General features: G+C 44.1%; 1 protein-coding gene across 1 annotated transcript in view; it reads left to right on the forward strand.

Annotated features, from left to right (window-relative positions):
* The window catches only part of TSN (translin), a 334297-nt gene that overhangs the window by 309565 nt on the left and 1203 nt on the right, over positions 1 to 23529 (forward strand). The window lies entirely within an intron of this gene.

Here is a 23529-nt window from a genome sequence, read left to right on the forward strand (position 1 = left end):
GCTCGCAAACAAATTTCTCTACTGCTTCAAATAGGGGCCATACAACCGGTCCCTCTGCCAGAAGTGGGCCTAGGATTTTATTCTCGCCTGTTTCTAGTACCAAAGAAAGGAAACACATGGAGACCAATTTTGGATTTATCCATCCTCAACACGTATCTGGACATTCCCAAGTTCAAAATGTTAACGTTACAACAGCTTTTACCTCTGCTGGGCAAAGATCACTGGATGGTGACTCTGGATCTCAAGGAGGCTTACCTTCATGTTCCTATCAGGCCCAGTTGCAGGAAGTATCTGCGTTTTTGGGCTGGGACTTCACATTATCAGTTCTCTGCATTGCCCTTTGGCTTATCTACTGCCCAGAGTGTTCACGAAGGTTCTGGCTCCAGTGGTAGCTTTCTTCAGGCTAAGAGGAATACAGATCTATCCTTATTTGGACGATTGCCTGATACTGGCCCAAGAAAAGGACGAACTTCTTCATCATTTACAGTATGTGATGGCAGTGTTAAGATGCCTGGGGTATTCTGTGAACGAAATAAAGTCCAGTCTAGTACCCTCTCAGGACATGTGCTTTCTGGGTGTGAGACTGAATACAGCATCCCAGATGGCCTTTTTGTCCCCGGACAAACAAAAGAATCTTTCTCTTTACTTCCACCAGTTGTCTCATCAGTCCAGGCTGACTGCAAGGACAGTCCTTCAAGCCTTGGGGTTCATGGCATCTTGTATTCTGGTACTTCCCAATGCCAAACTGCATATGAGGAAGCTACAATGGTATCTCAAGAATGTATGGACACAGCACTGCCAAGATTTGGACACTGTCATTCAAATAATACCTTGCATTCAAAAGGAATTTTGTGGTGGGCTCAGGAATGTCACCTAAACAAGGGACTCTCTGTGACCCGGCCAGAGGCGAGTCAAATTTTAACGACAGATGCCTCAGACAAAGCTTGGGGAGCTCATCTAAATGGAAAATGGGTACAAGACACGTGGCCTGCCAGACTTCAACATCTACATATCAACTTGAAGGAGATGTTAGCAGTCCAATTTGCATTGATAGCTTTCAAGGATTTACTTCTTCCAGGGCAGGTGTTGATTCAAACAGACAACACAACTGTCATGTGGTACATCAACAAGCAAGGGGAACATTCTTATCCTCTATGCAGACAAGCAATGATTTTGTGGGAGACTGCTCTCAGTTTACAGCTAAATCTTCAGGCAAGGTTTCTGCCAGGAGCACAGAACTCCTTAGCAGATGTGTTGAGCAGACAAATTATGGATCCCCACGAGTGGAAATTGGATCCTCATGTATTTCAGAGATTGACAGTGTTATGGGGAACTCCAGACATAGATCTGTTCGCTTCTCCACTAAATTACCAGCTGCCAAAGTTTTGCACAAAAGGTTTCATCCTCGGCTTGGAAAGTGGATGCTCTCTCATTCAACTGGAGCAATCTTCACGTGTATGCCTTTCCACCTCTGCCTCTCCTCCCAAAGGTACTGCTGAAGGTCAGACAGGACAAGCCAAACATGATTTTAATAGCTCCAGATTGGCCTCGACAGCACTGGTACCCATTACTGAGAAGTCTGGTACAGGAGCCTCCATGGCCTTTGCCTTCGATTCCTCACCTGCTGTCTCAGGAGAACAGTCATTTACTCAATGTCAAACTTCATTCTCTACATCTGACAACCTGGCATATTCTGTTTTAAACCCTGGAGGGTCTCAGCTTCCACAGCAAGTTTTGAATGTTATTTTGGAGGCCAGAAGGCCTAGTACAAGGAAAGTTTACGCAGATAAATGGAGGAGATTTTTATTTTGGAGTACAGCAAAGGACTTTGATGTTTCTAAACCTAATTTAAGTGTTGCGCTTCAATACCTTACTGAGTTATTGGACAAGGGTTTGTCCTTCTCCTCTATAAAGGTTCATGCTGCAGCAATTTCTGCTCACTATGACTGTGACCCACCATTATTTTCTCAGCCTTTGTTTAAGCAGTTCCTTAGAGGGGCAAAGAATATAAGACCCCCACGTAGAGCTCCTACTCCTGCTTGGGATCTCAATTTTGTGTTGGAGAAACTCACTCTACAACCTTTTGAGCCTGCAGCATCGGCAGAGTTGAAATATTTATCTTGGAAGACTGCTTTTTTGTTGGCCATTACCTCTGCAAGAAGGGTTTCTGAATTACAGGCCCTTATGGCAGTTGAGCCTTTCTTAATTTTCCACAAGGATAGGGTGTCTTTGCGTACTAACCCTTCTTTTATGCCTAAGCTGGTTTCTAGTGTGGCTTTAAACCAAACTATTCATTTGCCTACTTTTTATGCAAACCCCCAAAATAAAGGGGAAAGGATTTTGCACACTTTGGATATACACAGACAGTTGCGATATTTGAGCAGAACTAAAGGGTTCAGGCAGTCTTAGCAGTTGTTTGTTTCTTTTGCTTTGGGTTCTCAGGGCAAACCTGTTTCAAAACAAACTATTTCTAAGTGGATTGGTTTTTGTATTGCTTTCTGTTATTCCCATCATGGTAAGGAGATTCCAGCTGGGATTAGGCCTAATTCCACTAGGGCTACTGCCACTTCTACAGCTTTTTTAAGGGGGGTGGCTACTAAAGATATTTTGGAAGCAGCTACTTGGAGTTCAGTGCATACTTTCTCTAAGCATTACCACCTTCCACTTTACTCTAAATCTAGGGCTGGATTTGCAACTGCAATTTTACAAGGCATGTTGGCAGCTCCTAATGCTTTATAGTTTTGCCATCCTCCCTTACCTCTGCTTTGGGATTCTACCCATATGTAAGGACTGCAGCAATGTGAGATGAAGAACATAGTACAGTTTTGTACCTACCATAAATGTAGATGTTCAAGATCCACATTGCTGCAGTCCAATTCTCCCTCCTTCCCTCTGTTGTTGAAGGTGGTGGTGTGGTTTGTGTTGTACATATTGTAAATATGGTTAGTGCACGGTGGTTGGTTAGGTTTTGCTGGTTTTGGCTTTGGCCTTTTTTGTTAGGGCCTTCTGACATCTGGGGCAAGAAAAGACTGAGGAAATGACGTCGGTCATGCGCTTTTGTACCCTGACGTCCTGATGTCAGTTTTAAGCGCCTTGACCGACGTCAGCCTAATACTTTGGTATTTGGGCCGACCGAGGACAGCGGACTACCCATATGTAAGGACTGCAGCAATGTGGATCTTCGAACATCTACATTTATGGTAGGTACAAAACTGTACTTTCTCTGCACTGCCCTTTGGCTTATCTACTGTGCCCAGGGCCTTCACAAAGTGCCTGGCACCAGTAATTGCATTTTGCAGACAAAGAAACATTCAAATTTATCCTTATCTGGACGATTGTCTAATTCAGGCAGAGGGCAAGGATACTCTTCTACAACATCTGGTGTTTGTAAAAAGGCTTTTTTACTTTTTTGCACGCCTAGGGTACACCATAAACGAAAAGAAATCACAACTGGTACCCTTTCAAATAATTACATTCCTGGGTGTAAGCTTGAATACAACTGCCCAGATGGCTTACCTCACACCAGACAAATAAATTTAATTGATAGCATACTTCAAACAAGTGGCCACAAAAACCCAGCTATCTGCAAGACAAATTCTGCAGGCTTTGGGCTTCATGGCATCCTGCATCCTACTAATTCCATATGCAAGACTGCATATGAGGAAAGTTCAGTGTTACCTAAAACGCTTATGGAGTCAACATTGTCACAGCCTGGAAACTGATTCCTCTCATTCCTTGCCTGCAACAGGAGTTCCTTTGGTGGGCAGAGGCCTGTCTCCAAAACAAGGGACTGCCATTCATTCTACCCCTTGCCACCCAAACCCTGACTACAGACGCATCAGACTATGCTTGGGGGGCCCGTCTGGCAGGAAGATGCATTGAGGGTGAATGGAGCCCAAATCAAATGCACCTACATATCAACCAGAAAGAAATGCTAGCTGTACAGAATGATCTGACAGCCTTCAAGGACTTCCTTCATCCAGGACAACTACTGATAGACGGACAACACCACAAGTTATGTGGTACATAAACAAGCAGGGGGGTACCCACTCCCACCCCCTTTGCAGACTAGCCATGGCCTTGTGGTACACAACCTTGACTTGCCAAATACATTTACAAGCTCAATTCCTGCCAGGAAAGCAAAATACTCTGGCAGACGACCTAAGCAGAAATCTTATGGACCCACACGAATGGAGACTGGATCCACAAATCTTCAGCATGTTGACACAAAAATGGGGGGCCCAGAGCTAGATCTATTTGCCTCTCCCCAAAACTACCAGTTGGAAAAATTCTGCACAAGAACTCTTCACAAAAAAGCTTGGAAAGTGGATGCTCTATCCTTCAGCTGAAAAAACCTATCAGTGTATGCTTTTCCCCCACTGCCTCTGCTCTCCAAGGTTTTACTAAGTCAGACAGGAAAAAACAAAAATGATTCTGATTGCTCCGGACTGGCCTTGCCAACACTGATACCTCCTTCTAAGGAATATGTCGCACCTTCCTTCATGTTACTTGCCTCAGACACCCCATCTATTGTCTCAGCAGAATTATCATATCCTGCACACTCTGCTCCAAACTCTGAATCTTTCAGCATGGCTAATACTAATTTCACCAATCACATCTCTCAGTAAACCTGTGATGGGATGTCATTTTGGAGGCTAGAAGGCCTAGTACTAGAAAATCTTATGCTTATAAATAGAAGAGATTCTTTGCCTGGAACCAAGCACAAGGAATAAACACAGCAATGCCCAATATTCCTCAGATTTTGCAATATTTAACTGAGATGCTTCACAAGAGTTTATCTTTTTCTTCTATAAAAAATCCATGCCTCTGCCATCTCTGCTCATTACAACACAGAGCCTCCTCTTTTTTTCTCATCCCCTGCTAAAGCAGTACCTCAGAGGGGCCATACATCTGAAACTTCCCAGGAGAGCACAGACTCCTGCATGGGACTTCAATTTTGTGCTGGAAAAACTAACCCTACCTCCCTTTGAACCAGCTGCTACTGCAGGACTTTAAGTTTCTTTCTTGGAAGATGGCCTTTCTTTTAGCATTCACTTCAGCTAGAAGGATTTCAGAACTACAGGTTCTCATGGCATTGGAGCCTTTCATTATCTTTTATCCAGACAGAGTGGCCCTCAGGACCAGTCCTTCTTTTATGCCTAAGATGGTATCCAGTGTGGCTCTTAACCAGACCATTCATCTGCCAGCCTTTTTCCCAAATCCGCAGAACAAGGGGGAGCAGATTCTGCATTCATTGGATGTACACAGACAACTAAGATTCTACTTAAATAGGACAAAGTCTCTAAGAAAGTCTGAGCAACTACTGGTGGCATTTGCTGCAGGGACAGAGGGGAAGGCTATATCAAAGCATCCGATTTCAAAATGGATAAGCCATTGTATTTGTTTCTGCTACATGCACCATGGTAAACCTGCCCCCAAGGGGATCAGATCCCATTCCACCAGGGCTGCATCTACTTCTGCAGCCTTTCTCAGAGGGATAAACCTGCCCCCAAGGGGATCAGATCCCATTCCACCAGGGCTGCATCTACTTCTGCAGCCTTTCTCAGAGGGGTTCCTATCAGAGACCTCCTAGAAGCTGCTACTTGGAGCTCAGTTCATACGTTCAGAAAACATTATCATTTACCTCTCTTTTCTAAATCCAGGGCAGGCTTTGCCACTGCTGTCCTGCAGGGCCTTATAACTGCTCCTAATCCTGTACAATTCCATCCTCCCATCCACAGCTTTGGGATTCTACCCAAATGTAATGACTGCAACAGTGAAACACGAAGAACATAGTACAGTTGTGTGTACACTTACCATAAATGTAGATGTTCGAGTGTATTCACTGTTGCAGTCCGGGCTACCCACCCGCCAACCCCCCTTTCTTCTCTATTATTATACCTCTTTTTTTTCCTTCACTATGCTCAAAAGCCTTTGTGGAGTATTTGCTTTTAGTTGGAGGTAAAATCTGTGTGTTCTAAAATACATGCATGCATATATATACATATATACACATATATAGATATATATATATAGATATAGATATATATATATATATATATATATATATATATATATATATATATATATATATATAGGTATATATAGATATAGATATAGATATAGATATATTTTTGCTCCCCATTTGGGGGGCACCTGACATCTGGGGCAAGAAAAACTGATTAAAATGGCGTCTGGTGCATGTTTTATAGCACTGATGACCTGACGTCATGGAGGAGGAGACAGCAACCGACGCAGGACCCAAGACTTTGTTATTCAGGCCGATTGAGGGCAACTTGCCAGCAGATTACCAAATGTAATGACTGCAACAGTGAATACACTCTGACATTTATGATGTGTACACAACTGTACTTTTTTCTTGTAGTTTTTACTAATTGGTTTCTATGTCCTTTTTCCTCTGGATATTAGTTGGGATATTTTGCAGACACCTTAAATGTTATAGACATCAGCTGGGTTATAGACCCTGCGTTTCTAATGTATAGTCAAACATTCCACTTATTCTCTACTGATTAATTCATAAGAAGGCTGAAACATTGAGGTCCAGAGTTAGTGGGGTTTGGCTTTATTGGTCTGAATGTATCCAGAAAGACTTAATGTCCGTGACTTTTTAAGTTTTTTTTTTAAGCTGTATTGCTGAAACACTTGATGTTCTTAAGGGATCATATGCATATATCCTATGGGCCTCTATTACAGGAAGAGGAGGTTACTAGGCTATTGGCCCTGAGGCCCTTATAAGCCTAGACAAGAGTTTAACCCATGTTTAGACAAATCAACACCCAATGCCCCTGTCCAATAGGGACATCCCACAGGTATATCTTCCGTTTCCCATCCAGTTATCCTGGTTGCGCTTAAAAAGGGGTAAAGAGGTACTCTGCTTGATGTGGAGAGGGAGTCTATTCCATAGATGAGGGAGTCTCTAGCCACACATCTGTCCTGCCAACAAGTCTTGATGTCACTGACCAGGTTGAGGCCGCGGGTGCAGGTCACTGGAGCTTGACTTGCAGATATGCAGCAGTCCCATCAAGTTGGGGTCTGTGATCGCCTTGCATGCCAGACAGAGGTCATCTCTGAGGAGTCTGTATGAAACAGAGTAGGGGGATAGACTTTAGCCTATCTGTGTTTGGTAGATGTTTGAGGCCCTGGATTCTCTTGGTGAGGAACCTCTGTGGTCTCTCCTCCAGCTGCTGCATGTGCTTTGCAAGGTACATGCCAAAAGGGGCATTGTACTTAATAATGGCCCTTATAAGGGAAGAATACAGGGATGTTGTGACCTCCTTGTCCCTGGATGCGATACCCTTACTTATAAGGTGGGCCATGTAGAAGGCTTTCCGTACAGGGGAAGCACCATGGTGGTCAAAAGTCAGGTTGCTATCAACCTGGGTGCCCAAATCCCTCATTACTGACTGCTTACGACATTGTTATTGATGTGATAATTTGTGAGGATGTCACTCTTCCCAAAGGGGATGATGATGCATTTTTTGGTATTCAGCTTGAGGCCATGTTTCTGGCACCAGTCATTTGTCTGAGTGAGACCCTCTTAGAAGAATTGATGACAGCAAGCATCTTGCAGTCATCTGCAAACTTGGTCAGCCATAGCCCACTGATTTTGGCCTGCACCTCAGGAAAGTATATCCCAAATAAGAGGCCCGAAGACCGAACCCTGGTGGTACGCTGCTAGTTACAGGTCTACTGCTTGAGGTGGCTTCCCCTATTTTGACTACATGGATTCTATCAGTGAACCGGTTTGCTACCCATCTGGTAACACATGGATTGATGCCTAGTTGAGAAAGTTGATCTATTATGCCCGAGTAGGGAATAGTGTCAAAGGCTTTGGCCAGGTCAAGGTAGGCAGTGTGCACAGTCTTCCCCTCGTCCATGGCTTTGGTGACTGTCTCAAAGAAGTCAACCAAATTTAGCAGACATGACCTCCCCTTGACGAAGCCAAAGTCCTTGTTAATGAGGTCCATGATAATCTGTTCCATGGCCTTGCAGATCAGGCTAGTTAGGCTATAATTTCGTGGATCAGTGGATGCTCCACCTTTGCATAAAGGGATGACTGTAGCTGTCCTTCACTCAGCTGGGACAGAGCCAGTACTCTGGCTTTGGTTGAGTAGGTTGCCTAATGGTGCTGCAAGTTCCTGCCTGAGTTCATGTAGGATGCAGCTTGGGATGTTATCTGGTCATATGGAGGCTGTCATTTTTGCCTTTGAGAGAGCAGTGATGACCTGTTCCCTAGATATAAGGGGAAGGGGACAAGTACTGGGGATGTCCTGATTTACTGATGGGGGGGGGGCAGAGGGGTAAAGTTTTTGCTGAGTCTGTCAGCCAGCAAGTTTGCTATATCTACGGCATTTGTATATGTGGTGTCCTTTACCACCAGTTCTGAACAGATCTGGGTGCTTCCTTTGAGGTTGCAGATGTGTGAGGAATACCTTATGATTGTCTCTAGTAGATCTGGCCAATTTGTACTCAAAGTTTGCGTTGGAGGATTTCACTAGTGCTCTTATTTGCTTGTTCAGGCTAAGGAGACATTGCTTCCAATTGGGCAGCTGCTCCTTCTTGGTCTTGGACAGCAATTTTTTTCTTTTTGTTATAGAGTTTATTTATTGCAGATGTCCACTAGACAGGTTTACTCTTACGTGCAGTGGATGATTTAGTCCTGTCTGGTATTCCTGTTTCCATGCATCTATAAAAATGCTTGTATAGTGCTTTGGTGTAGTTTTGGATATTGGTGCCAGTTCCTACAGAGGGGGAGGGGGCTGTGAAGCTGTTTATACCATCCCTCAAGAGGCTGTAATCAGCTTTGGAGAAGTTTTTATGTCTGTTCCGAGTTAGAGAGAGGATGGGGCAGATGGTGACTTCGAAAGTGACCACTTTGTGGTTGGATCTTACCAAGGAGGATGATACTGTAGGGATGCCATAATGGTTACTCATGTTGGTTAATACCAAGTCCAGGATGTTATCACCCCTTGTGAGGGTATCGACTAGCTGTTCCAAGGCATTTGCATTAACAAAATCAAGGAATCTCTGGGCATTTGTGTTCTGGCATGAGTAGTTCTTCCAGTCTGTTTGGGAAGTTAGTCACCCAGGATCAGGGTGAAGGGTTAATCTTGATAGATTCAAACCGGTCAATATAGGTGCATTGGGCGTCTTGAGTCAGATTTGGGGCCGGTAGCTAGATATGATTTAAATAGTCAGTGGTTTAACTGCACCTGGAGTGTCTCATGTGCGTCATACTGTTTGACCAGCCTGTAGGTGGATCTTTAATGTATATTGAAACTCCACTTTCTTTGGCTTTACTGCCTACAGTTTGGGGTCTAAATGTATGATAGGATGAGTAACCAGGTAAGGCTGGGGTGCTCTCCGAAGCTTTGAACCAGGTTTCTGTGACTGCACAGATGTCAACATTTTCCAGGATAGGAATGCTTCCAATGAATGCAGTTTCATGTTTAGACTTCTAGCGTTTAGCAGCATGACCTCTAGTTTGTGTTTTGTTGATATTTTTATGTTGGTAGTTTTAACCTCATCACTCTTCCTAAAAATGGCACTATAGGGGAGGCAAGAGCCTTTGCCAGAAGCCTGAAGCCCAGGTGAGACAGATGCAGGCAATCTCTGGCAAAACGTTGTGGTCTGTCGATCATATCTTCCCAGACTGTCAGGTACTGGATCTCCCTGGAATGACACCAGAAACTAAGCCAATTATTAAAGTCAGTCATTTTCTGTTTGTATTGAGGCATCCTTCTGGGTGACAGCAGGATGCTGCTTAAGGCTAGGGACATACCTGCTTGGGACACATAATCAGCGAGCTCAATCATGTCTGTCTTCATATAGTCCAGAGAGGTACGTCTCAAGTCATTCACGCCAACATGGACTATGACAGAGTCATAAAAGTACCTACTGTTGAGAGTCGCACAGTGAAAACTTCAGCTCGGTTATGTTTTTGTAGTAGTTTTTACTAACTGATTTGTCTGTGTGACCTTTTTACTCTCTTATATATGTGTGTGTATATGTGTGTGTGTGTGTGTGTGTGTGTGTATGTATGTATATATATATATATATATATATATATATATGTGTGTGTGTTTATATAAACATGTATATAAACACACGTATAATAAGGTTAACAGATGTCATCAGTTTGTAATGCTCTGCAGCCTCTCGTAAGGAATCTTCATTCATCTAATGCCTTCTTAACAGAACCTACCATAAGTAAAAAAATAAATAGTGATTTAATGCATTCTTCTGCTGTCATTTAGTAAAGTGGGGAACAATCTTCAAAGGGTTATAAGCTGAGCCAAGGCAGTACTGGGTCATGCTGCATTTTGTCCAGAATACATTCCTCTGCTCTCTCCATTGATTATGTATGAAGGGAATCATTTGAAAATTTTCATGTGTTTCTGACTTTGGTCCGAAGGAGGAGAAGAGGGGGAAGGCATGCTCGAAGGCAGGTAAAGGCAAGGACTGTGATAGTGAGGGCGGAAATTTGAATGTTGGCAGTATGACTGGTATAGGGAGAGAGCTAGCTGATATGATGGACCGAAGGAAGGTTGGTATATTGTGTGTGCAAGAGACCAGATGGAAGGGGAGCAAGGCTAGGTATATCGGAGGCAGTTTCAAATTGTTTTATCATGTTGTGGATGGGAGGATAAATGGCGTAGGCGTTATCCTGAAGGAACAGTATGCTAAGAGTGTTTTGGAAGTGAAAAGAGTGTCCGATAGAGTGATGTTTATGAAGCTGGAAAGTGATGGTGTAATGATGAATGTTAGTACATATGCTCCACAAGTTGGGTGTGTGATGGATGAGAGAGAAAAATTTTGGAGTGAGTTGGATGAAGTGGTGATGACTGAAGCCAAGGGTGAGAGACTGGTGATTGGAGCAGATTTCAATGGGCATGTTGGTGAAGGGAACAGAGGGGATGAGGAAGTGATGGGTAGGTATGGTGTTAAGCAAAGGAATGCAGAAGGTCAGATGGTAGTGGATTTTGCGAAAAGGATGGACATGGCTGTGATGAATATGTATTTTAACAAGAGGGAGGAGCATAGGGTGACATACAAGAGTGGAGGAAGATGCACACAGGTGGATTATATCTTATGTTGAAGGGCCAGTCTGAAGGAGATTGGAGACTATAAAGTGGTGGCAGGGGAAAGTGTAGTTTGGCAGCATAGGATGGTGGTTTGTAGGATGACATTGGTGATCAAGAAGAGGAGGATTAGTGTGAAGGCACCACCAAGGATCAAATGGTGGAAATTGAAAAAGGGTAATTGTGAGGTGATGTTCAGGGAACAGTTAAGATGGGCACTGGGTGGCAGTGAAGAGTTACCAAATAGCTGGGTAACTATAGCAGAGCTAGTAAGAGAGATGGCTAGAAAGGTGCTTGGTGTGACATCTGGAAAGAGGAAGGAGGGCAAGGAGACCTGGTGGTGGAATGAAGAAGTACAGGAGAGTATACAGAGAAAGAGGTTGGCGAAGAAGTGGGATTGTCAAAGAGATGAAGAAAGACGAGTATAAGGAGATGAGGTGCATGGCAAAGAGAGAGGTGGCGAAGGCTAAGGATAAGGCGTATGAAGAGTTTTATAAAAGGTTGGACACTAAGGAGGGAGAAAAGGACCTGTACCGATTGGCTAGACAGAGGGACCGAGCTAGTAAAGATGTGCAGCAGGTAAGGGTGATAAAGGATAATGAGGGAAACATACTCACAAGCGAGGAGAGTTTGTTGAGCAGATGGAAAGAGTACTTTGAGGGGTTGATGAATGAAGAGAATGAGAGGGAGAGAAGGTCGGATGATGTGCGGATAGTGAATCATGAAGTGCAGTGGATTAGCAAAGAGGAAGTAAGGATAGCTATGAAGAGGATGAAGAATGGAAAGGCTGTTGGTCCAGATGATATACCTGTGGAAGCATGGACGTGTTTAGGTGAAATGGCAGTGGAGTTTTTAGCTAGATTGTTTAATGAAATCTTGGAAAGTGAGAGGATGCCTGAGGAATGGAGAAAGTGTTTTGGTACCGATTTTTAAGAATAAGGGTGATGTGCAGTGCTGTAGTAACTACAGAGGGAGTAAAATGATCAGTCACAGCATGAATTTATGGGAAAGAGTAGTGGAAGCTAGGTTAAGAAGGGAGGTGATGATTAGTGATCAGCAGTATGGTTTCATGCCAGGAAAGAGCACTACAGATGTGATGTTTGCTCTGAGAGTAACTACAGAGGGAGTAAAATGATCAGTCACAGCATGAACTTATGGGAAAGAGTAGTGGAAGCTAGGTTAAGAAGGGAGGTGATGATTAGTGATCAGCAGTATGGTTTCATGCCAGGAAAGAGCACTACAGATGTGATGTTTGCTCTGAGAGTGTTGATGAAGTACAGAGAAGGTCAGAAGGAGTTGCATTGTGTCTTTGTGGATTTAGAGAAAGCATATGACAGGGTGCCTAGAGAGGAGTTGTGGTATTGTATGAGGAAGTTGGGAGTGTCAGAAGTATGTAAGAGTGGTACAGGATATGTACGAGGCTAGTGTGACAGCGGTGAGGTCTGCGGTGGGAGTGACGGATGCGTTTTAAGGTGGAGGTGGGATTACATCAAGGATCAGCTCTGAGCACTTTCTTATTTGCAATGGTGATGGACAGGTTGACAGACGAGATCAGACAGGACTATGATGTTTCGGATGACATTGTGATCTGTAGTGAGAGTAGGGAACAGGTGGAGGAGACTGTGGAGAGGTGGAGATATGCTCTAGAGAGAAGAGGAATGAAGGTCAGCAGGACTAAGACAGAATATATGTGTGTGTGAATGAGAGGGAGGATAGAGGAATGGTGAGGATGCAGGGAGTCGAGGTGGCGAAGGTGGATGAGTTTTAAGTACTTGGGATCAACAGTTCAGAGTAATGGTGAGTGTGGAAGAGAGGTGAAGAAGAGAGAGTACAGGCAGGATGGAGTGGGTGGAGAAGAGTGTCAGGAGTGATTTGTGATGGACGAGTACCAGTAAGAGTGAAAGGGAAGGTTTACAAGAAGGTAGTGATACCAGCTATGTTTTATATGGGTTGGAGACAGTGGCATTGACAAAAAGGCAGGAGTCAGAGCTTGACGTGGCAGAGTTGAAGATGTTAAGATTTGCACTGGGTGTGACGAGGATGGACAGGATTAGGAATAAGTATATTAGAGGGTCATCCCAGGTTGGAAGGTTTGGAGACAAAGCCAGAGAGGCAAGATTACGTTGGTTTGGGCATGTGCTGAGGAGGGATGCAGGGTATATTGGGAAAAAGATGCCAAGGATGAAACTGCCAGGCAACAGGAAAAGAGGGAGGTCTAAGATAAGGTTTATGGATGTGGTGAGAGAGGGCATGCAGGTAGTTGGTGTGACAGAGCAAGATGCAGAGGACAGGAAGAAATGGAATCGGTTGATCTGCTATGGCGACCCCTAATGGGAGCAGCCAAAAAAAGAAGAGTTGGGCTTTTGTAAACACAGTGAGGGACCAGGTGTCATAAAGACATTTTATGTCTGAAGACTGTTGCACAGATAAAGCTCTGTTTTTGGCAGTGGTGTATTGCTGTCCTGTCTTAATTACTGTAATGCTGTCTACTTTGGGCTTTCTGATGATAACTTGGCCCACATGCAGCATGTTCAGAATTTTGTTGCTAGGTTGATGACTGAACCATCTATAGCATTTCTTTGCATCTGTCCTGTGGGATCTGTACTAGTTGACATTTGCAGCCTTTTGTGAGTTTAAGATCCTCGCAATCACCTGATGGACCCCATATAATCTGGATTGACCTTATCTGAAACACTTGCTTGAGACTATGTCCCTGCAAGACAGCTCACTTCATCAGATTCAAGGCTGCTAGATGTTCATCGTGTTTCACTGTTGCAGTCATTACTCTTGGGTTATCCTGCTGGCAGGCTACCCGCAATCGGCCAGAATTCCAAAGTCTAGGTCCGGCGTCAGTTGCTGTCGCCTCTACCCTGACGTCAGTGCGCCAGGGGTATGAAAGATGCAGCCGACGCCATTTTCTTCTGTCTTTCTTGCCGCTCGGTGCCCGAAGCAAAAGCAGTTCGCAAGTGCCGGTCGGCCGACTCCTGAGATTTTCAAATCTGAATTTCAGAACCGAAGTCTTCATTAAAGCTAAGTACCCCGTTGGGGAAACTTTTTTCTTGCTCCAGACCGATGTCAGAAAAAGTTAACAATTGTATTTCTTGTGGGAAGCAAATCTCATAAGGATTTTCACTCTTACTGTATTCCTTGCCTAGGCCCTAATCACAACGTTGCTAGCTGTCGGTTTTGTGCTAGATTCAACCAACGCACTATCAAGCGTCAGTTCAATTTTGCATTTCATTACTTTGGCCGAAGATTTAATTATATAATGCCGGCAGAACAGCTGACATCCGGAGTTTACAAAAAACGTAAGGACAAGGATAGGCATCCGAGGTCCAAAACCGACGATGAAGCCTCTTCTAGGCCAGTCGCCGGTTCTCAGTGAGGCTCTTTCGCAGCCCCTGGCGCCCGCTACCTCAGAGCCACAGGCCACTACCGACTCCCACGTGGAGCCGACTGGGCCTCTGGAAACTCAAGGTATTGGACACTCGGAAATCAGTCCCTCAGATGAGTCCGGAGCCGCTGAGCAGGCATCGGCTTCGGAGGGTGTCTTCAGACCTACACAACTATATGTTAAGCCATCCTCAGCTTCAAAGACTAAAGCAGCTCTAAAGATAAAGAAACAAGTACAGCATTCTTCTATTCAGACTTTCATGCCTAAAAAACAGATGCTCAAAATGGCCAAAGACCTAATTACATTGATCAGGGGCTCCCATCCCCCTCCTGATAAGAGGCCTAGGGAAGAGACAGAGTATGATTCTTCTGATCAGGTATCTATTTCCTCTAATTCCTCTTCTGAACAGGATTACTCCATGCTTCCCTATGAGGATTCTAATGCTGAAGAATCCATTCCTTCAGCCTCTCCTCCTGAGGACTATTCTTTTGGGGAAACGCTGCATACTATGAGGGAGCATTTCCACTGGGAGAGCCAAGAATATCCTGAGTCTAAGAAAAGGCTCAGACTTCCTGCTTCTTCTTCAGCACAGACCCCTTGCCATTCCACCTGTTCTAGACATTGTAGATGATGTATTTTCAGAGTCCGGACTGTCCCCCTGACTCTTTAGCCCCTGCACCTGCTAAGCCAGACGGATACTACAGGGTCCTGGATTCTCATAAATTCCTATTTAAAAACCCTGCTGCTGACCCAGAAACTATATCTCCGGGTCCCAAGGGAGTTAAGGCTTCCACTGCAAAAAACCCTGTCCCCTCTGATAGGGATTTTAGGGCTCTAGACAGATGGGGGAAAAAAGTATACACTTCTGCCACCCTGGTTGTAAGGGCTTTAAATTGTCAATTTCATATGCTTAAATATTGCTTCAGCAATATTTAATGTCACTACTTGAACAGAAAATGTTGACAAATACTGAATGTTCAGAGAACAAGTAATTGCAGGATTTATTGCATGCAACTGAACAAGTGGGAAAGCATACTTTGCAATGTAGTTATGATTCACTGGAGGCCTCTTGCAGGGCTGCTGTTACAGGTAGTGTTATTAGAAGGCATGCTTGGTTAAAGGAACAAAATCTGCCTTATGTTAAAGCAAAATTATTAGATGCACCATTACAGCATGATACTTTGTTTGGTACTAAAGCAGAAGAGGTGTTGAAAAAAATGGAGGATAAAGCAAAAAAGCAAAATCCATGCAGACAGTCAAGGATTTCTTACTGGTACAACCACCCAGGTTTAGCAGGAACTGACCTTCTAAAAATTGGTCCTTTTCAGTCTCAGACAGACCATAAAGAGGCAGATACAGGCGTCCCAGAGGCAGATCTCCGCCCCAAGGCTCATACAGGCCTAAACAATGGGGTGCTCCTACCTCCAAAAGCGGAGAAGACAAATCACAGCCTTACAGGAAACCGTCCCAATGACTTTCCTCTACCAGTTCCAAGCAGTTTTCTTTTGACAGCCCCCTTAGGGGGAAAACTAGCACTTTTTTCATCAAATTGGCAAATGGTTACCCATTTGGGTTCTGAACATAGTGTCGCAAGGCTACAGGTTCCATTTTCACACACTACCAAGGTCAAAGGGCATGCCAGACCTGCCACACAATCACTGGGCAGAGGCACAAAAACAAATTACAGCCCTCATGGACATGAGGGCCATTCAGCAAGTACCACAACAAGAGCAGGGGCAAGAATTTTACTCCAGACTTTTCCCTAGTACCCAGGAAGGACAAAACCTGGAGACCAATTCTGGACCTGTCTATACTAAATACGTTTCTGGAAGTTCCAGAATTCAAGATGTTGACTCTTCAGCAGCCACTGCCCATGCTGGGCAAGAGGGCTTGGCTAGTAACTTTGGACCTAAAAGAGGCATACCTGCATGTCCCAATCAGACAATCTTGCAGAAGATACCTCAGATTCATAGCTGGCTCAATGCATTACCAATTCTCTGCACTGCCCTTTGGCTTATCTACTGCGCCCAGGGTCTTTACAAAATGCCTGGCACCAGTAATTGTGTTTTGCAGACAAAAAGGAATTCAAATATATCCCTACTTGGACGACTGCCTAATTCAAGGAGAGAAAAAAGACACTCTTTTAAAGCATCTGGCGTTTGTAAAGACATTACTAATTGGCCTAGGGTACACAGTAAACAAAAAGAAATCAAAACTAGTGCCCTCTCAAGAGATAATATTCCTGGGTGCAAGCTTAAATACAACTGCCCAGATGGCTTATCTCACGCCAGACAAACAAAACCAACTGACTACTTACTTCAAGAAATTGACAACAAAAACCCGCTTATCTGCAAGGAAAATCCTGCAGGCCTTGGGTTTCATGGCATTCTGCATTCTGCTAATTCCATATGCCAGACTGCATATGAGAGAAACTACAATGGTATCTGAAAAGTGTTTGGACTCAGCATTGCCACAGCCTGGAGACGGTAATTGCACTCATTCCCTGCCTACAAGAGGAGTTTTGATGGTGGGCAAAGCCTGTCACCACAACAAGGGTCTGCCATTCAGTTTACCCACAGCCAGACAGACACTGACAACGGATGCATCAGATTATGCCTAGGGGGCCCATATGGCAGGAAAATGTATTCAGGGCACATGGCCTGCAAACCAGATGCATCCTCACATCAATCAAAAAGAGATACTAGCTGTTCAAAATGCCCTGACAGCTTTCAAGGACTTGCTTCATCCAGGACAATTACTGATAAAGACAGACAACACTACGGTCATGTGGTACATAAACAAGCAGGGAGGTACTCATTTCTACCCCCCCCCCCCTCTGCAGACAAGCAATGACCTTATGGAACACAGCATTGGCCGTTCAAGTTCACCTGCAAGCACAATTCCTGCCAGGAAAAACAAATACTCTGGCAGACGAACTAAGCAGAAACCTCATGGATCCCCACAAATGGAAAATGGATCCACAAGTCTTCAGGATGATAATAAGGAAATGGAGATGCCCAGACATAGATCTATTTGCCTCCCCTCACAACTGTCAATTGCAGAGATTTTGCACAAGGATTTACCACAAGCAAGCATGGAAAGTGGCCGCCCTGTCATTCAGATGGAAAAATCTAACAGTATATGTTTTTTCCCCACTACCTCTCCTTCCCAGAGTACTCCTAAAGGTCAGACAAGAGAAGCCAAAAATTATTCTGATTGCACCAGACTGGCCACGCCAGCACTGGTACCTAATCCTAAAGAGCTTGTCTCAAGGTCCAGTATGGATATTGCCTCAAACTACTCACTTGCTGACCCAACAAAACAATCAGATCCTGCACAGCCATCTCAGGACCTTAAATCTGGCAGCATGGCGGATAATGTAGCCATTCAGAACACCCCTTTCAAAAGCTGTTATGGATGTTATCTTGGGAGGCCAGGAGGCCCAGTACGAGAAAATCTTATACAGAAAAATGGAAGAGATTCTGTGCTTGGAACAAGGCATTGACACGTCTGTAGCAAACATTCCTCAGATTTTACAATACCTGACTGAGATGCTGAACAAAGGCCTTTCTTTCTCATCAATGCCTCTGCCATTTCTGCACATTTATAGTACGGAACCACCTATCTTTTCTCATCCTTTAATAAGGCAGTACCTCAGAGGGGCCAAAAACATTAGGCCTCCAAGGAGAGCACCAATTCCGGCCTGGGACCTCAGTTTTGTTTTGGAAAAACTCACACTGCCTCCTTTCGAGCCAGCATCAACAGCGGATATTAAATTCTTATCCTGGAAAACAGCTCTGCTCCTAGCCATAACCTCTGCAAGGCATGTCTCGGAGTTGCAAGCACTCATGGCTGTGGAACCTTTCATCATTTTTCATCCAGACAGGGTTTCTCTGAGGACAAACCCTACATTTATGCCTAAGGTAGTGTCCAGTGTGGCCCTCAATCAAACCATTCACTTGCCTACCTTTTACCCAAATCCACAGAACATGGGTGAGAAAATTCTGCATTCTTTGGACTTGCACAGACAGTTACGCTTCTACTTGGACAGAACTAAAGCTTTCAGAAAGACTGAGCAACTTTTATTGACATGCTGCAGGATCACAAGGAAAGGCTATCTCAAAACAGACTGTTTCTAAATGTATAGGCCATTGCATCCGTTTCTGCTATTCTCAACATGGCAAATCAGTGCCTAAGGGCATTAGGCCTCATTCCACCAGAGCAGCAGCCACTTCAGCAGCCTTCCTCAGAGGAGTACCAACCAAAGAAATCTTAGAGGCTGCAACTTGGAGTTCAGTGCACACCTTTACAAAGCACTACCACTTGCCTCTCTACTCTAAGTCCAGATCAGGCTTCGCCACTGCAGTTCTGCAGGGCCTCATAGCCTCTCCTAATCCTATTTAGCCCAGCCACTCTTCCTCCGCTTTGGGATTCAACCCAAGAGTAATGATTGCAACAGTGAAACACGATGAACATAGTACAGTTGTGTACCTACCATAAATGTAGATGTTTGAGTGTATTCACTGTTGCAGTCCAGGTTACCCACCCACCATCCCCCTTTTCTTTGCTGGGACTTATCTGCACTTCTCTATCCTATACAATCTTTTTGGTGTATTTGCTTGTAGATGAAGGAAATTGTATGCAGTTCTTATTTATATATTTTTCAGCCTACCTTTTTGGGGCAGCTGACATCTGGGGCAAGAAAAACTGAAGAAAATGGCGTCTGCTGCATCTTTTATATCCCTGGCGCACTGACGTCAGGGAAGAGGCGACAGCAACCGACGCCGGACCTAGACTTTGGAATTCAAGCCGACTGAGGGTAGCCTGCCAGCAGGATAACCCAAGAGTAATGACTGCAACAGTGAATACACTCTAACATCTACATTTATGGTAGGTACACAACTGTACTTTGTTCTGAAGGCACAGCTTGAGAAGTCTGTGAAAATCTAATTTTCTTACCTTGCCTCACTCCTTTGGAATCTGCTAACTTTCCTGATTGAGATCAGTGAAACTTACTCATCTTTTTGGAAATACCTGAGGTTCCATATTTTTTATGCAAGTCTATTGTGGTCCAGAGTGGCGCAGTGATATGTTTGGTAGTATTGTCACCCTAGAGTAAGAGTTTTTCTTGTTTGGTTCTCAGATGGAGTGCCTTCTATGTGGAGTCTACATGTCCTCCCTTTTGTTCATTTGTAATTTCTTTTGGTACTCTGGTTTTTCTTCTATACCCAAAGACAAATGCAGTAGTTGGATTGGCATGTCTAAATTATTCGTGTGTGTGCAGTGCTGGGAAGTCTCTCAGTTCCACAAGGGATATGTGCCTGTCTGCACAGGAGTCATTTCCTTAGTTTCCCTGCTTTCCACCAGAGAAGACTGACCTCTTCCTTGTTCACCCCCCCCCCCCCCCCATTGAGAGACAAATGGTCAATGCCCCTTCACTTCTGTCCCTCCATTCCTGACTCCTTCATTGCTGGTGCCACTAATTAAACCCTGGTTTTCTTATTCACAGTTAGGGCTCCTTCCTTTAGCACCAGGGAGCCAGGCTTTAATCACTTGTTGTTGCTGCTGTTTTGTGAATGCACAGGTTTTAGCAGTATACTCCATATAATTAGGATTTGAGAACAAAGTTAAGGCTTTAAGTGATATTGCATCCTGATGTTTGAATGATGTGCAGTAAAGATGCTTTGCTAAGAGGTCAGGGACAGCTCTTGGTAGAAATGTAAATATTTATTTCAAGTGGAAAAAGAGAAGAATGCATGAGTAGCACCAGAAGAAAGGAGCAGTTCTTGGTAGACTAGAAGTGGTGAGTGTAGTGGGTGACATGCACAGAATGTAAGACAGGCTTTGACTCTAGCAACTTTGGGTGGGCAGAGGATGTTTGGAGTTTGCAGTAGAATGAGCAGCTTCAAGGGGACAATGTGAGCACTAACGATGGCAGTGAGGTGGTTATTTAAGTTCAGGTGAGCAGCGTGGGACTCGAAGTAAATGGGGGGGCAAGTAGATAGGATGGAATGGGAGAAGATAGAGGGAGGCAGGAGGACAAGGGTAGGGCAAAGGTTGTCGGAGGAGTACAGGTAGGTGGGTCTGGTTCAGAGTAATGTGATGAGAAAAAGGTGAAAAAGGCAGCCTTGAAAAACGAGGAGAGAAAAGTCATTAGGGTAGATCGTGTATATAGTAGTGGCAAGTGATGAAAACAAAGCAGAGCCAGAGGTTGCCATGCAGAAGCCAGTATTGTAAGGAGAAGAAGAGAGAAGTGGGCAGAGGGGGGCAGTCTTCTGTTTTCTTTACAAATCCTCAGGTCAGAATGACCCAAAACAGTAACTGGTTGATCACTGTTTATTGATTGCACAACTTTCGTTAACCACACTTCCTCAACAGTGTAAGCTATGGGAACGCATCATCATGGACCTAATAAATAAGGGATAGAAGGAATCTCCAAACTTTTGATCCCACACAGTTTGGTTTTGTGAAGGGTAGATCATGCCTGCTCAACTTGGTGACTTCTTTGAGTCCGTCACCAGAGTGGATGTAGGCAAGGTGGTTCATATAGCCTACCTTGATCTGGCCAAGGCCTTTGATACCATTCCCCACTCAGGAATCTTAGAAAAACTCACTAAGCTAGGCATCAACCCCTGTATCACTAGGTGGGTTGCAAACTGGCTCACCGATAGAACCCACAGTGTGAAAGTAGCTGACTCCAAGTCAGACTGCCGACCAGTCGCAAGTAGAGTCCACTGGGTTCAGTCCTGGGTCCTGTCCTGTTTAGTATCTACTTCTCTGACGTCCAGGCCAACACGAAGGGACTCTAGCTGACAAAGTTCACAGACTATTGCAAGTTGGGAGCTATTATTAACTCCCCAAGTGATGTTGACATCCTACAGAAAGGCCTTACTGAGACCGACTGGTGTCAGAACCATGGCCTTAAGCTCAATGCCAAAAAATGTGTCATCTCCTTTTTGAAAATGAATTACTATATCGATGGTAGTCCACTGAACACAGAAGGCGTTATAAGAGATCTGGGAACACAGGTTGACAGCAACCTCTCTTTTGATCACCACATTGCCACTGTGGTCAGATAGTCCTATGTGGCACATCTCATTACTAAGGGTTTTGCATCCAGGAAGAAAGAGGTCATTGTTTCCCTGTACTCTTCCCTCATTAAGCCAGTCATAGAGTACAATGTTCCATTTGGCATGTACCTCACTAGACACCTGCAACAACTAGAGAGGCCACAAAAGTACCTCACAAAGAGGCTCCTAGGCCTTAAACACTTGTCCTATATGAACAGAAAAACCTCCAGCTATTCTATGTCTCATATCGCCTACTTAGAGGCGATCTTTTCTTGACTTACAAAGCCATGTGTAACCCAGCTCTGTTAGAAATGCTACATCTAAAGAAACCCCAATCCTTCCAAACCACACGCTCCAGAGACCTCAACCTCATTACCACAATCAATAGAACGTGTTGGAGGGACAGGTTCGTAACCCAGAGACTGCCCATGCTATGGAATAGACTTTTCATACATGTCAAGCAGAGCACCTCACTGACCCTCTTCAAGAGAAATCTTGATGAGTGGATGGGAAGTAGAAAATTCACCCTGGGGATCACTCCAGTGGCTGTACTCGACAGAGGCACTGGGAACTAAGGTTGGATGGCACGATGCCAGGGTAATTCTGTGGGCTAGGCTTGTAAAGGCCCCAGGGCCATTAGCCTAGTACACACACATGAATATATTTTGTTTTGTTTTTGCAGTGTGGAGGGGCAAACTTTCTACATCTCACAACTAGGGAAATGAACAGCTCCCTTACTTGTGTGTACTGACTACATGATCACACAGGCATAGGGGAAAGAGAGATGCCCTGCACAGGTTAGAACAGTTACTGTACAAATTGCATTCTCAGACAGGCATTCAGACAACTGAAATGGGCGTCATGGAAAGGTAGCATCAGGAGTGGGAGAATCTGGGAGATTTGGTCTGACAAGTCACAAGTCTGCCACATTTAGGTAGCTGTACTTCGTCAAAGACAAATATGGAAGCATGAAATTGTGAGAGAGTTGATTATATTGAGTTGGGGGAAGAGGGTCATAGGTGGTGTGATGTAAGGCAAATGAATTGAGTGAACAAGGACTGTGTATAGGTCATATAGAAAGCACCTGAGGCTGAAGTAATTACTTGAGGTGGAGGCGGTAAAGGGTAAAGAAGATGATTTCTACATAAGAATGAGAAATGTGAGACTAAAACCTAGGGAAGATGGGGCATACAAGAAGTGGAAGAGTCTTGGAAGTACAGGAAGCACATCAGAAGGGAGAAAACATGTGCACCAAAGGAGTTGATGGCAGCAAAGGCTTAAATGTGAAAGGGAGTTGGCATGAGTGATCACCTAGGGTGGAATAGGTAGTACACTTAATGCATAAAGATTACGTTCTTGAAACTGACTTCCTGAGAGATTCAGTGTCATTAGTAACCGTGCAAGCTCATCATTATGTACATTTTTTTTAAATTGAATTTTATTTTATTGTGCTTTTGTTTACCAGAATTATCCAGCTGGATTTAGTTGGAAAACCCTCATCAGCGGAGCCTGTGGAAGAAAAGCTCCAACTTGTTACAAAGGTTTTTAAACTGGCATTCGATATATACATGAAGAGATAGTAAATAATATACGTTAACAATTACACTTATATTTGCTAATTAATTGCATTCCTCTGAAATTAAGGAATCTGTTACAGTGTAAAAGATGCTTGTGCATTTAGATGTTGAACACTGAGCATTTGAAGTGTATTAGTGAGTTTGTCAAATAGATAATGTGATTTAAAAATTCAAAGAAGCAGAAGTGAGGGCAGGAAATTGGTAAGGCAGAAAATGTTAATATTGTAGTTAGTTTCAGTATTAAGCAGGTTCTGAGAATACTGTATGGCTATCATATGATCTGTATTAGAAGTATAGAGGTGGGGTGTTGAGCAGTGTCACAAGACTATGTATATGGCTGGAGCTACTAGTAAAACATTTCAGGTACTGGTGAAGACTTGTTGTAG

This window comes from Protopterus annectens, chromosome 6.part0, assembly GCF_019279795.1.
Source record: "Protopterus annectens isolate FY-2018-M chromosome 6.part0, PAN1.0, whole genome shotgun sequence".
In the NCBI taxonomy this organism is placed as follows: Eukaryota; Metazoa; Chordata; order Ceratodontiformes; family Protopteridae; genus Protopterus; species Protopterus annectens.